Source organism: Silene latifolia, unplaced genomic scaffold (genome assembly GCF_048544455.1).
Source record: "Silene latifolia isolate original U9 population unplaced genomic scaffold, ASM4854445v1 scaffold_57, whole genome shotgun sequence".
Lineage (NCBI taxonomy): Eukaryota > Viridiplantae > Streptophyta > Magnoliopsida > Caryophyllales > Caryophyllaceae > Silene > Silene latifolia.
Window position 1 is genome coordinate 5,108,530 of NW_027413480.1, and position 15,144 is coordinate 5,123,673.

The following is a 15,144-nucleotide window of genomic DNA, read 5'->3' on the forward strand; positions in this document are numbered from 1 at the left end:
CAAGTAAAGGTCGGATCCCAAGGGACGGGTATTGAAATGAGATTTCTATTGCAACTAGTGGTGTCTAAGGGGTGTCACAAATTGGGTTGATGTAGAAGGTCACTAAACTAAAATAGCAATGAAAATAAACAAGCAAGATGAATTAAAGGGATGTAAACAATTGATTAAAGGCACTAGGGTGTCATAGGATCATAGGGGAATCATGAGAATTGATCATACAAACATGTTCTCAAATTATAAGAAAGCAATAATTGTTGTGATGGATTGAGTTGGGTTATATCTTACAATCCTAGGAAAGTTTGGGTCCCGGGGCCGAATTGATTAGATTGTACAACACCTACAAGTCGACTTAATCTTCCCTACTCAACAACATGCATGGTCTAATGAGACTCGAGTTGGGTTATGTCTTACAAGTCTCATTGAAAAGATAGAAGATGATAGTAAATGCAAGGATTCATAGGCTTAGCATTTCATCAAATATAACATGTGCATGAGTTGATATCAAAACAAGCAAGCAAATAAAACATGAAAGCATATTAAGTTAAGCTTGAATCATTCCCCATGTTGGTTTCCCCTAATCACCCATTAACCCTAGCTAAGAGACTACTCACTCATTATCATGTTGATCATGCTAGCAAGGTTGTCAATCATACCAACAATATGAAACATGATGAATAAATGAAAGTAATTAACAATAATTAAAAAGGGATTAAGAGATTATACCTACTAATGATTCCAATAATAAAGCAAAGATAAAAGAAGTACTTGAATGCTTGATTGAGAGGTTGTCAATCTCCCAACAATAACCCAAATAATCTTCAATTACCCAAAATAAAGGATGAACAAAAGAGAGATTAAAGAACTAAAACTTGGATTAAAACTTGATTAATACTTGATTACAATATTAAAGAGAGATTTGATTGATATTAACTACACTAATTATTGATAAGAAGAACATGCTCCTCTAATTAGACTAATGGGGTATTTATAGTGGAAATTAGGGAGGATGCATTAGGGTTAACTAAGAGCTAAACTAGTAATTACACTTTTTAGATTGAGCAAGGAGGAGCCGGTATTTTTCGAGAGAAGGGCTTCTTTCTTCGTAGCTTGGAGAAGACAATTCGTGCTGGAGCCGAATCCGGGCGGAATAAGGTCTGGACGGGCGGATTCTGGCGTTGGAATCCGAGCGGATTGTTGAGGTGGAATCCGAGCGGATTAGAGCAAAGCCGCTCGGATTGTGCAGCTGCGGGACGGACGGATTGGTGACAATCCGCTCGGATTGTCACTCAGCAACATATCTTCTTCTTTTCTTCCCTTTTCTTCATAAATTCCTTGGGGATTTCCTTGGGGACTTGAGGAACCTTTCTCAACATTGCTCTTCTACTATAATATGTACAAAGGCTTTCTAATCTTGTCTCTCCTTGATGCTTGGTCATTGAATTCGATCAATTTAGTCTCGTTTTGCCATGAAAATGCAGGATTCTTACTCCTTTCCTACCAAGGGATCAAAATCTCAAAGAATATGCAAAACAAAGAACTAAAGATAAGAAATGACCCAAATATGCACTAAAAAGCATGGGAACAAGTCTAATTCGGGGGCTAAATATGCGCTAATTATGGTCACATCAAATATCCCCAAACCGAACCTTTGCTCGTCCCGAGTAAAGAGGTGACAAAGACTAGGACCAATACTAACCTATCCTAATAATATAGCCGATATGAGACAATTAGCGGGTCTCACTCCGCCCCTTCAACTCACAACAAGACAACCATGAGGTAGGATGCCTTCTTGCAATGCAAGGTGGGTCTTGCCAAAATGGCGACACATCCAAACATTAAGCACATAAAATCACATAATGGATGCATCTACAAAAAGAATTGCCACTTCCTCATCAAGTGGCGGAGGCACTAAAGAGGAACAAATTTAAGAGCATGTAATCCTTCACAAATACTAGTTCATCAAATTACTAAGTCTAAGAGGATGGCACTAAATCACCTCCAAATGGTGTTAAACTAGACTACTTTCGTCCTCAATTTCCAAATGCTTTCGTCAAGAGCGATCGGATGGTGGTGGAATGATGATCCCTATGATGCTAGTAGCATATGACATGACAAGTCTCGAATTCTCTACAAAAGTAAAGGTCATGGATCGTCCCAAACTCGACCAAGTGGCTTGACAAAAGGCTTTTTGGGAATGAAATGCTCAAAACTTTATTCACAACGGGTGGATATGACTAGTATTCAAAATTGTCCTCATTTCACTTTCACATTTTAAAAATTTAAGATGGGGTTTGTCCCTTCCGGGCTCGTGTCCTTTGCTTTCGCCAATCGCTTATTAGGCAACCGGTTAACCTCTAGACAATAGCTTTTCGGGGTGATAGTCACTCTGTCTCTGGCGGCCGAATTCACAACCGTATGGGGGCCCAATTCAATGGATCCCGCACCAAAGCACATCGAAGTGGTACGCCTCCATCAAAACAACTTAAATTTCTCAACTTTCAACAATTCACAACATTTGAGGTTTCCTTGGCATTACATTACTTCCACATGACAAAATTTCTTTGAAATGAGCACTTCAAGCTTATTGATAGAAAATATTTTTGGGTTGCCTTACCACAAGGTCAAATAAGGTCACCTAGACAAGTTAACCAAGTCCACATCGCATCACGGGGTTGGATAGGTGACTCACATGCAAACCCTTGACTAGGCTTTGGGTCATGGGTCAAAAGACACTAGTATGACACTATCTAGGGTGTTTTACAACCATTCTAGTAGGCAAAGTCTTAAGTTGAACAAGTATTTGTAATGGCTTAGTTGCTCTTGTCAAAGTTCCTAAATAGGCATTTTTCAAAACATTTCTAACATGCAACTACATGCCATGATGCAACTAATATAAACATCCTAGTGCAAGTGATTCTATCAACTAATATGACATATAAACTAAATGCAAGTCCTAAGTTCACATTGTTATACCGCATCAATCAAAATAAAGCCACATAGTCATCAACATAAAGAGGAAAAAGGAGATTGGCAAGATCATACAATGCGGTCTTCAATATCCTCATGTCTCGGATGTGGCGTAGTCAGTCAATGTGAGCAAGGATAGAACAAACACAATATATACAAGACAATATATACAAGACTACAAAAGGAAATAAACATGTTTTTGGGTTTTCAATTTTCAAATTTTTATGATTTTTGAGATTTTTCAATTTTTTTGGATTTTTGAATAAGAGTTAAATGTTAGAATTCCCATCCCCACACTAATATGGGCATTGTCCTCAATGGCCAAAATGATGGAAATTATGCAAAGATGATGCATGATTTCTATACTAAATGCAATCTATACTAAGCTACACTACATGATGCATGGTTTTTGTTATGACGGAGAGGATAATTTAGATTACCTCCCGTTGTGTATGCATTAACTTCCCCAAACCTAGTGAGACACTATTGCTAATGTCCAAGGATGGGTGTAGTTCATGCACACACTATGCTATGCATGAAACTAATTTGTCATTTTGGATTTTGAAAATGGGAACAATAAAATGAGAACACCTCAATGGTACCGAGGTGTGAGTCCTCTAATGGTGCTAGGACTACTCCAACAATGATCAAAATTATAATTAAAACAAAGAGAGAAATAGACAAACCATGGGAGGGTAGGAGTCTCCAAGGCTTGCTAATCTTCCATCATGCTATCACCATCACTTTCCTCATTAGAAGCGGCCACATTGCCACTTCCCTTGTCATTTGCTTCTTCACTTTCTTCCTCATCTTGCTCATCATCATCTTCACCATCCTTTTCTCCTTCACTTGCTTCTTCATCAATGTTATCATCAACTTCTTCATCATTAACAACAACCTCATTGTCACCCAAAACGACCCTAGATGCACCCGGAAATAGGACTTCTCTATCCGCCCAACTAGGAAAAGGACAAGATGGATCAAGTAGTCCTTGCCTAGCTAAGTGTAGGAGGGGTGGATATTGAGCCAAGTAAGCATTTTTCCGATCTTCAAAGGCTTGCTTGTGCATTGCTTGCATGAGAAGAGTCACATAATCTTTTCTAGCTTCAACTCCTTCCGGCTTGAACTCTTCATACTCAAAGGGGTAAGGTGGTATGACAATGAAAGAGGAGGGAGTTTCAAGATCACCCTTTTGTTGTTGAATAATATACTCGGCCTCTTTAGAAAGGGGAAGTAGATAATTGGTCCGGTGGACGCTTAGACGACAAATCTTCGAAGGCAAGGTGAACGATCTAGCTTCACTAGTGAGCCATCCATACTTAGTGTCAAGGGGGTTATGGGCAACCCAGTTGAACTTGTGTATCATAGTATGCATATCAACAAGATGGCCACCCTCCTTTGCTTTGTACTTGTTATCCTTATTGAAGTTAGGATCAAAGTGCTTAGCTAGGATAGTGACTAGGCCGCCATTGACAATAACGGTTGTGCCCTTCTTCCCACAATCAATGTTGAGCCATGTATCTACCAAGAGCCTCAAAGAATTGTAAGGCTTGGTGTGTACTCTTCCAATGTTCAAAGCCGATTCAAGGAGAATAAAATCATGTTTTGTGAAATGGTTGGTATCTTTCCTTGCAATTATAGTGTTACCCACGACCTTGTGTCATACTCTTATGCCCGGATGGTGGACCAAAAGAGCACGACTCGCATGAAAGTCCTCAAATTTCTTCCCGGAGATTGCCTCCCAAAGAGGTTCGGGGTCATACTTTCCATAATTCTTAAAATAACGCGGTTCATCACTAAGACCCAAAATTTCACTCAATTCCCTAAAGGTAATGCGTCTACTAACATAAGCTAGACGAAACTCGAGATTCTCCCTATTCTCAACTTTGGTGACTTTCAAGGAACTCAAAAATTCCAAGGTAAGGGAGGGGTATGTCAATTCGTTTGTTTCAAACAATTTCTTCAACCCCATGGCATTGAAAAAGGCTCTAGTTTGCTCAAGAACACCCAATTTTTCTAAGGTATCTTCACATATAAATTTGGTGGATTGTAATGACTTCATAGCAAACTTGACAAAGGTATTTCTATGGGTATCGGAAATAAAAGTTACCTCCGGATAATGCAAAAGTTGATCAATTTCCGGAGTAGAAGGTGCTGTTGCTCCCATAGAAGGTTGTTGTTATTGTTGCACTTCCAAGTTTGGTGTTGCTACCACATAGCCAATGCTTTCTTTGTTTGAAGAGCCTTTTGCCTTTGTGAGAGTGCCTTAGCCTTTGGTGCCTTTGTTGCCTTTGTTGCTGCCTTAGTCCTTGCCATTGATGAACTAACCAAGAAAAGAATGAAAAATCTTCAATTTGTAGAATACCCAAATCGATTTGAAGGTGAAAGGCTTTGCCTTTATGAAATCAAAAATCGACTCAAAGGTTGAAGATTTTGTGCTTTGTTTTGATTTTTATTGAAGAAGGAGTGATTGATTTGTTGTTAGAAGGATGGTTTGATTTGATTTTGGTGAATGTTGTTGAGGGTTTTTGTTTTTGTGATGGAAAGGATGAGGGTTTTGATGTTGTGGGTAGTGTTTATGAATGAATGAATGAATGAATGAAGGTGGGAGGGGTTTTAAAGAGACCGAAATTTTCGAATCTGCAGGAGCAATCCGTGTGGATTCTGCCCAATCCGTGCGGATTCTACTCTTTCTGGGCTTTACAAAACTCGCCTAAATATGGGCGGATTCGGTCGAATACGCTCGGATTTGCTTGACACGGGACGGGCGGATTTCCCAGAAGACGGACGGATTTCAGTCCAGAAAATTTTGCTTGTTTTCCTCAGCTGCAAAGACGGACGTCTTTCTTTCAAGACGGGCGGATTCTTCAAGACGGGCGGATTCTTGCTCAGGACGCCCGGATTCAGTCACAGTCAAGAAATTTTCAAAATTCAGCTCAGTTCAGGACGGGCGTCTTTTCTGCAGTACGCTCGGATTACTGAAGACGGGCGGATTCTCCTGAATCCGCTCGGATTGTACCCTTTGTACCCGGATTCAGTTCCATCCGTGCACAATGCACTTCCCTTACCATTCTTCTATTCTTTCTTCAAGTCTTGTGTTCGTCATTGTGGGGGCACTACTAGGCATGGATAGCCTAGGCAATTGTCATCCCCACACTAAGCTAAAAGCACTACACATCAATTGAAATTGTTAGTCCCTCCCTCACTTCTCTCAAACATGACAATTATTTTGATCAAAGTAAATAAAAATCCAAAGATGACAAAAAATGCAATACAAGAATTGAAATGTAAGTTAGGGAGTTAGAAATATTTACAAGTGGTGGTTTAGGGAGGACTCCAACAAACTCTCATTCTTGATGAGATGTCAAGGGGGCATGTCCAAGGTGTTGTTGATGTTGCTCAACACCTTGAAGAAGTAATCAAAGGCTTGTTCATTATCATGGTAGAGGTCTTCAATAGACCTTGGCCTTTATTGTTGGTCTTGATCGATGGCATTACCAATGTAGGGATTAAAAATCCCTTCAAATTCGTCGTCCCAAAGACCACAAACTTTATTGAGTTGATCATTGAAAATCTCTTGCTTAGATGGAGACAACTCTCCCAATTTCTTCTCTTGGCCAATGAGGCCATCCTCTTCTTCCTTGATTGATTTTGATGAGCTTTGCAAGCTCTCCTTGTCACAATTCACTTGCTCTTTGAATGGAGCATCTTCAATTTTCTTCCTCCATTCGAGTTCCGATTTCTTCCTTTCATCCTTTCGGCTATAATGATCAATCATGAAACATGGTTCATGCAAACGAGGAGCTCTCATAGTCTTGTCAAGATTAAAAGTTATGCTTTCATCTCCCACTTCTATAGTGAGCTCACCATGTTTCACATCAATCACCGCACCCGCGGTGTGTAGGAAAGGTCTTCCTAGGATGATTGGAATGTTGGAATCTTCCTCCATATCAACAATGACAAAGTCCACCGGGATGAAAAACTTCCCAATTCGCACGGGGACATCTTCCCATATCCCTAATGGTGTCTTCGTCGATCTATCGGCCATTTGGAGTGTGATGTTGGTGCATTTAAGCTCTCCCATCCCTAACCTTTTACTCACCGAGTACGGCATGCCACCCACAATAGCCCCTAGATCACATAAGGCTTTGTTGATCGTTGTGTCGCCAATGGTACACGGTATTGAGAAGCTTCCCGGATCTTTTAACTTTGGAGGTGAACTCCCTTGAAGTATTGCACTACTCACCTTAGTGAAGGCGATAGTCTCAAGCTTCCGGATCGACTTCTTCTTTGTGAGGATATCTTTCATGTATTTCGCATAGGCCGGCACGTGATTGATTAATTCCGTGAAAGGAATTGAGACTTCCAAATTCTTCACAATTTCCATGAACTTTCCAAGTTGATCATCAAATTTGGGCTTGGCTTGGCGACTTGGAAAAGGAAGTCTATTCACAATGGGCTCCTTCTCCTTGGCCTTGTCTTCATTTTTCTTTGAACTTTCTTCTTTTGATGATTCTCCATCTTTGGAGCTTTGCACAATTTCTTCCTTTTCACTAGCTTCCACAACTTCATCCTCAACTTGCTTCTTCGGTGCTTCATACCTTGTACCATTTCTCAAGTGAATGGCACTAACCGTTTCATGTCTAGGGGGATTACTTTGAGGTGGTAATTGCCCCTTTTGTCTTTGTGAGCTTGAAGATGCTAGTTGAGTCAATTGTGTTTCCAATATCTTGGTGTGAGCTAGAATGTTGTTAATGGTGGTTTCCTTTGCTTGGCTATCTTTTTGCATTTGATTGAAAAATTCTTGTTGATTCTTTTGCATTTGGAGGACCGCTTTTTGGACATCAAAGCCTTGGTCATTTTGGTGATTGTATTGATTTTGATTTTGGTAACCTTGGTTTTGATTGTAAAAGGGTCTTTGATTTTGGTTTCTCATGGGTGGTGGAGTGTATGTTGTTTGAGGGTTTTGAACATTTTGGCTTTTGTATGAGAGATTTGGATGGAATTTGGTGTTTTCATTGTAAAAGTTGGAATAAGGGGTACCACTCTTGTATGCTTGGAAAGCATTCACTTGTTCATTTGTTCCCCTACATTCACCTTGGTCATGTCCCAAAGTTCCACAATTCTCACATATCCCACTTGGGATTGATGAGGATGCCGTCATGGCATTAACATGATGCTTTGATGATTTTGAGTTTTCCTCAAGTCTAGCCATAGCTTGTTCAAACTTCAAGTTGATAGTGTCAATGTGAGCACTAAGTTGAGCACCCAATTGAGTAACGGAGACCACTTCATGCTTTCCTCCTCTAGTAGCCTTGCGAGGTCTACTATATTGTGAGTTATGGACCGCCATTTCCTCAATCTTGTTCCATGTTTGATTGTCATCAACTTCGGTGAACATTCCATTTGATCCCATATTGAGAATGTTCCTAGAATCTTCATATAAACCATTCCAAAATTGTTGTACCAAAAACCATTCGCTAAGTCCATGGTGAGGACATGAGCGACAAATTCCCTTAAACCGCTCCCAAGCTTCATACAAAGACTCTTCATCCCTTTGCTTAAAACCCGTAATTTGAGCTCTTAGAGAGTTAGTCTTTTCCGGTGGGTAGAATTTTTTGTAGAAAGCTAGAGCCAACTTCTTCCAAGAATCTATTACGAGGGTGGCCTTATCAAGGCCCTTCAACCATTGCTTCGCGGTGCCGATTAAGGAAAAAGGAAATAAGACCCATCTAATTTGGTCTTGAGTCACGCCCGTTTGAGAGATTGCATCACAATAGTCGCAAAAGGTTTCCATATGAGAATGAGGGTCCTCACTAGGCATCCCCCCAAATTGGCTCCTCTCAACTAATTGGATGAAGGCGGACTTGGCAATAAAATTTCCGGTTAGATGTTGCGGTGTAGGAGTACCATTTGGTAGATTCTCCTCGGTGGGTACGGAGTGTGACGAGAATTTAGGCATTGTAGGTGGATTTTGTGGGGTATTGTGTAATGGGTTCTCTTCTCCTTCTATTGCGAAAGGATTGACAAACTCACTAGTGGGTTGAACAACTTCACTAATACCTCTTAAATTCCTCCTAAAAAGTCTCCTATTGTTAGTCAAGGTTCTTTCGATTTCACGGTCAAAAGGTAACAAATCACCTTGTAACCTTCTAGACATGCAAAATATCAAACAACTCGAAAACAATTAGAACAAACCTTGAGGATTTTTACTTCCCCAAGGCGAAGAAAGACACAACTAATAACAATAAAAAGAAATCTAAATCAAGTAAACACCATCCCCGGAACGACGCCATTTTTGATGCGAGTCCGTTTCGTGTTCACAAATTAAGATGTGGTCGTTGGGTCACGGTCGAATCAAAACACAATTTATAGCTTCACAAACAACTCTACAATTAGTAAAGAGGCAAGTAAAGGTCGGATCCCAAGGGACGGGTATTGAAATGAGATTTCTATTTCAACTAGTGGTGTCTAAGGGGTGTCACAAATTGGGTTGATGTAGAAGGTCACTAAACTAAAATAGCAATGAAAATAAACAAGCAAGATGAATTAAAGGGATGTAAACAATTGATTAAAGGCACTAGCGTGTCATGGGATCATAGGGGAATCATGGGAATTGATCATACAAATATGTTCTCAAATTATAGGCAAGCAATTATTGTTGTGATGGATTGAGTTGGGTTATATCTTACAATCCTAGGAAAGTTTGGGTCCCGGAGCCGAATCGATTAGATTGTACAACACCTACAAGTCGACTTAATCTTCCCTACTCAACAACATGCATGGTCTAATGAGACTCGAGTTGGGTTATGTCTTACAAGTCTCATTGAAAAGATAGAAGATGATAGTAAATGCAAGGATTCATAGGCTTAGCATTTCATCAAATATAACATGTGCATGAGTTGAGATCAAAACAAGCAAGCAAATAAAACATGAAAGCATATTAAATTAAGCATGAATCATTCCTCATGTTGGTTTCCCCTAATCACCCATTAACCCTAACTAAGAGACTACTCACTCATTATCATGTTGATCATGCTAGCAAGGTTGTCAATCATACCAACAATATGAAACATGATGAATAAATGAAAGTAATTAACAATAATTAAAAAGGGATTAAGAGATTATACCTACTAATGATTCCAATAATAAAGCAAAGATAAAAGAAGTACTTGAATGCTTGATTGAGAGGTTGTCAATCTCCCAACAATAACCCAAATAATCTTCAATTACCCAAAATAAAGGATGAACAAAAGAGAGATTAAAGAACTAAAACTTGGATTAAAACTTGATTAATACTTGATTACAATATTAAAGAGAGATTTGATTGATATTAACTACACTAATTATTGATAAGAAGAACATGCTCCTCTAATTAGACTAATGGGGTATTTATAGTGGAAATTAGGGAGGATGCATTAGGGTTAACTAAGGGCTAAACTAGTAATTACACTTTTTAGATTGAGCAAGGAGGAGCCGGTATTTTTCGAGAGAAGGGCTTCTTTCTTCGTAGCTTGGAGAAGACAATTCGTGCTGGAGCCGAATCCGGGCGGAATAAGGTCAGGACGGGCGGATTCTGGCGTTGGAATTCGAGCGGATTGTTGAGGTGGAATCCGAGCGGATTAGAGCAAAGCCGCTCGGATTGTGCAGCTGCGGGACGGACGAATTGGTGACAATCCGCTCGGATTGTCACTCAGCAACATATCTTCTTCTTTTCTTCCCTTTTCTTCATAAATTCCTTGGGGATTTCCTTGGGGACTCAAGGATCCTTTCTCAACATTGCTCTTCTACTATAATATGTACAAAGGCCTTCTAATCTTGTCTCTCCTTGATGCTTGGTAATTGAATTCGATCAATTTAGTCTCGTTTTGCCATGAAAATGCAGGATTCTTACTCCTTTCCTACCAAGGGATCAAAATCTCAAAGAATATGCAAAACAAAGAACTAAAGATAAGAAATGACCCAAATATGCACTAAAAAGCATGGGAACAAGGCTAATTCGGGGGCTAAATATGCGCTAATTATGGTCACATCAGAGATATTCCCCGTCCTTTGACAAGCATCACAATGAATGATAAATTCCCTTGTATCTTGAAACATCATAGGCCAATAGAAGCCCGATTGAAGAATTTTTGCAATGGTTCTTCTTGCTCCATGGTGCCCACCGTAAGGTGACGAGTGGCATCCTTCCAAGATTCCTTGGACTTCCCATTGAGGGATGCACCTCCGGTAGAGCCCATCACTACGTTCTTTGTAAAGATTTGGGTTATCCCAAAAGTACCTCTTTACTTCGAATAAGAACCTCTTCCTTTGGTTGTAGTTCAAATTTGGAGGGAGTACTCTTCCAACGATATAGTTGGCATAATCGGCAAACCATGGGGTGATGTGCCTTTCAAGTTGTGTTTGAATGGCCATCAAGATTTCGTCGGTAAATGAGTCATTGATCGGCGTTTCTCCTTGTTCATCATGAAACCGGATCCTTGACAAGTGATCCGCCACTACATTTTCGACTCCTTTCTTGTCTCTTATTTCTAAGTCGAATTCTTGAAGAAGCAAAATCCATCTCAACAACCTTGGTTTTGCCTCCATCTTTATCAAGAGGTGTCGGAGGACACGGTGATCCGAAAAGACAATCACTTTGGATCCAAGTAAGTAGGAACAAAATTTGTCCAAAGCATAGACAATGGCAAGAAGCTCTTTCTCCGTGGTATCATAGTTCACTTAGGAGGGATCAAGAGTCTTGCTTATATAGTAGATGGCATGAAGAGCTCTTCCTACCCGTTGGCCAAGAACCGCTCCAACGGCGTAGTTACTAGCATCACACATAATCTCGAACGGTAGTTCCCAATTTGGAGGTTGAATGATCGGTGCCGAGATTAGTGCTTCCTTGATTCTATTAAAGGCTTCAACACACTCATCAGTGAAATGGAATAGGGCATCTTTAAGTAAGAGTTGAGTGAGGGGTTTTGCTATTTTTGAAAAATATTTTATGAAACGGCGATAGAAACCCGCGTGACCGAGAAAACTTCTCACCCCTCTAACATTCACGGGAGGTGGGAGTTTCTCTATCACCTCAACCTTAGCTTTATCGACCTCGATGCCCTTTTCCGAGATTAAATGACCCAAAACAATTCCTTCATTGACCATGAAGTGACACTTTTCCACATTTAAAACAAGACTAACATTCACATTTTTGCAATACAAGAGAAAGATTATGCAAACATGAGTCAAAGTCTTTTCCATAAACGCTAAAATCATCCATAAAAACTTCCATTATGGTCTCTAGGTAATCGGAGAAGACACACATCATGCATCTTTGGAAAGTGGCGGGGGCATTACACAAGCCAAAAGGCATCCTCCTATATGCAAAAGTACCATAAGGGCATGTGAAGGTGGTCGTATGTTGGTCATCCGGGTGTATAGGGATTTGGAAGAATCCGAATACCCATCAAGGTAACAAAAGAATTTGTTGGAGGCTAACCACTCAAGGATTTGGTCAATGAATGGTAGGGGGAAATGATCCTTTCTTGTTGCGGAATTCAATTTTCGATAGTCAATGCACATACACCAACCGGTGATCTTCCTTATGGGTATTAGCTCATTCTTTTCGTTTGTCACCACCGTGGTACCTCCTTTCTTAGGTACCACTTGAACGGGGCTAACCCAAAAAGAGTCCGATATGGGATATATGATTCTCGCATCAAGTAATTTCATAACCTCTCCCTTGACAACTTCTTGCATGTGGGGGTTTAATCTCCTTTTAGATTGAATGGTAGGTCTATGGTCCTCCTCTAGATGAATTCTATGCATACAAAAGTTCGGACTTATCCCCTTTAGGTCATCTAGAGTATAACCTATAGCCTTTTCATGATGGTTTAACACATCAAGAAATTTTTCCAATTGGCTTTCATCAAGTCTATCATTAACAATCACGGGTTTGGTCTTTGATTCATCAAGGTAAGAATATTTCAAATTTGGGGGAAGGGGTTTTAAAGTAGGGATTTGTACCTCACTTTCCTCCTTTGAAGGTTCATTGAGAATTTGCTCCATTTTCATTAGACACTCCATTCTCATGGCATGTTCAACTTGTTCTTCGGGCTCATCAATCTCGTCATACTCGAATTCCATGACGAATTCCGCTTGGTCTTGGTCCTGTAAGATGTCTTCTAGGATTGATTGCTCATGTTCTATAGGTTGATATGCTTCCACAAGGATGTTATGTACTAATTCGGATTGCTCATGAGTTAGTTCTTTGTTAGCTAGAGCGTCCTCAAAAAGATCTAACTCCAACTCCCAATACATATTTTTAGCCTCACTTGCTTCCAAGGCTTCCAATGCTTGCATAGGGTCTTTGAAGAAAGGTATACTTAAGTGGTCCTCTACAAAATAATCTATAAGATCCATCTTGCAAAATATCGAACAACTTGAAAACAATTAGAACAAACCTTGAGGAGTTTTACTTCCCCAAGGCAAAGAAAGACACAACTAATAACAATATAAGAAAATCTAAATCAAGTTAACACCGTCCCCGGCAACGGCGCTATTTTTGGTCGAGCCCTTTTAGGAGGTTTAGTTTTCGGTACTTATCGTTAGGAGCACCTAGACCAAAACAATATTTATAACTCCACAAACAACTCTACTATTAGTAAAGAGGCAAGTAAAGGTCGGATCCCAAGGGACGGGTATTAAAGTGAGATTTTCAATTGCAAGTAGTGGTGTCTAGGGGTGTCACAATTTAGGGTTGGAATAGAAGATCACTAAACTAAATAGCAATGAAAGTAAACAAGCAAGATGATTAAAGAGAGATGTAAACAATTGATAAAAGGCACTAGGGTGTCATGGGGTCATAGGGGATTCATGGGAATTGATCATAGAAACATATTCTCAAATTATAAGCAAGCAATTATTATTGTGATGGATTGAGTTGATTTATATCTTACAATCCTAGGAAAGTTTGGGTCCCGAAGCCGAATCGATTAGATTGTACAACACCTACAAGTCGACTTAATATTCCCTACTCAACTATATGCATGGTCTAATGAGACTCGAGTTGGTTTATGTCTTACAAGTCTCATTGAGAAGATAGGTGATGGGTAAAAAATGCAAGGATTCATAGGCTCGCATTTCATCAAACATAACATGTGCATAAGTTGAGATCACAACAAGCAAGCAAATAAACTATGAAAACATATTAAATTAAGCATGAATCATCCCCCATGTTGGTTTACCCTAATTACCCATTAACCCTAGTTAAGGAAACTACTCACTCATTATCATGTTGAACATGCTAGCAAGGTTGTCAATCATACCAACAAAATAAAACATGATGAATAAATGAAGACGATTAACAATAATTAAAAAGGGATTAAGAGAATTATACCTACTAATGATTCCAATAATAAAGCAAAGAATAATTGAAGTACTTGATGATTGATTGGAAGGTTGTCAATCTCTCAATAATAACCCAAATAATCTTCAATTACCCAAAATTAAAGATGAACAAAAGAGAGATTAAGGAAATGAGATTTGTATTAAGACTTGATTAAAAGTTGATTACAAGATTAAAGAGAGATTAGATTGATATAAACTACACTAAATATTGGTAAGAAGAACATGATTATCTAATTAGACTAATGAGGTATTTATATTGGGGAATAGGTACACAAATTAGGGTTTACTATGGGATTAAATGACGATTAAGTCCTTTAGGAATCGCTCGTCTCAGAAAAATATGCGAGTCTCCTTTTTGCTAGTCTTTCCAAGGTATGCGCATCCTTCATAGAACAAGAAGAAAAAGTAATAGATGTAACACAATTCGAACGTCCAGGCGGATTGTCTGGCTTTTAGACGAGCGGATTCTTGGGCTGGACGGGCGGATTGTGGGTCTTTTGGACGAGCATCCCTCTGAGGAAGACGCTCGGATTCCTGGTCTTGGACGGGCGTCCAGAGGGCAATCCGCTCGGATTCTGAGTCGGCTTCCTCCTTTCTTCTTTTCTTCCTTCTTCTTCATACAATCCTTGAGGATTTTGTCGGAGATGCAAGGATCTTTTCTCATCATTGCCCATCTACCACAATATGTACAAAGGCCTTCTAGTATTGTCTTCTCTTTAATGCTTGGTCATTGAATTCAATCAATTTAGCTCTATTTTGCCATGAAAATGCAAGGTTTGCACTCCT

At 39.6% G+C, this 15,144-nt stretch overlaps 1 non-coding gene across 1 annotated transcript; it reads left to right on the plus strand.

The window, feature by feature from the left end:
- Positions 1–8,450: 8,450 nt before the first annotated feature.
- Positions 8,451–8,559, plus strand: LOC141639868 (small nucleolar RNA R71). The gene has a single exon (XR_012542729.1). It is a non-coding gene; the product is annotated as a small nucleolar RNA R71 (small nucleolar RNA).
- Positions 8,560–15,144: the final 6,585 nt, after the last annotated feature.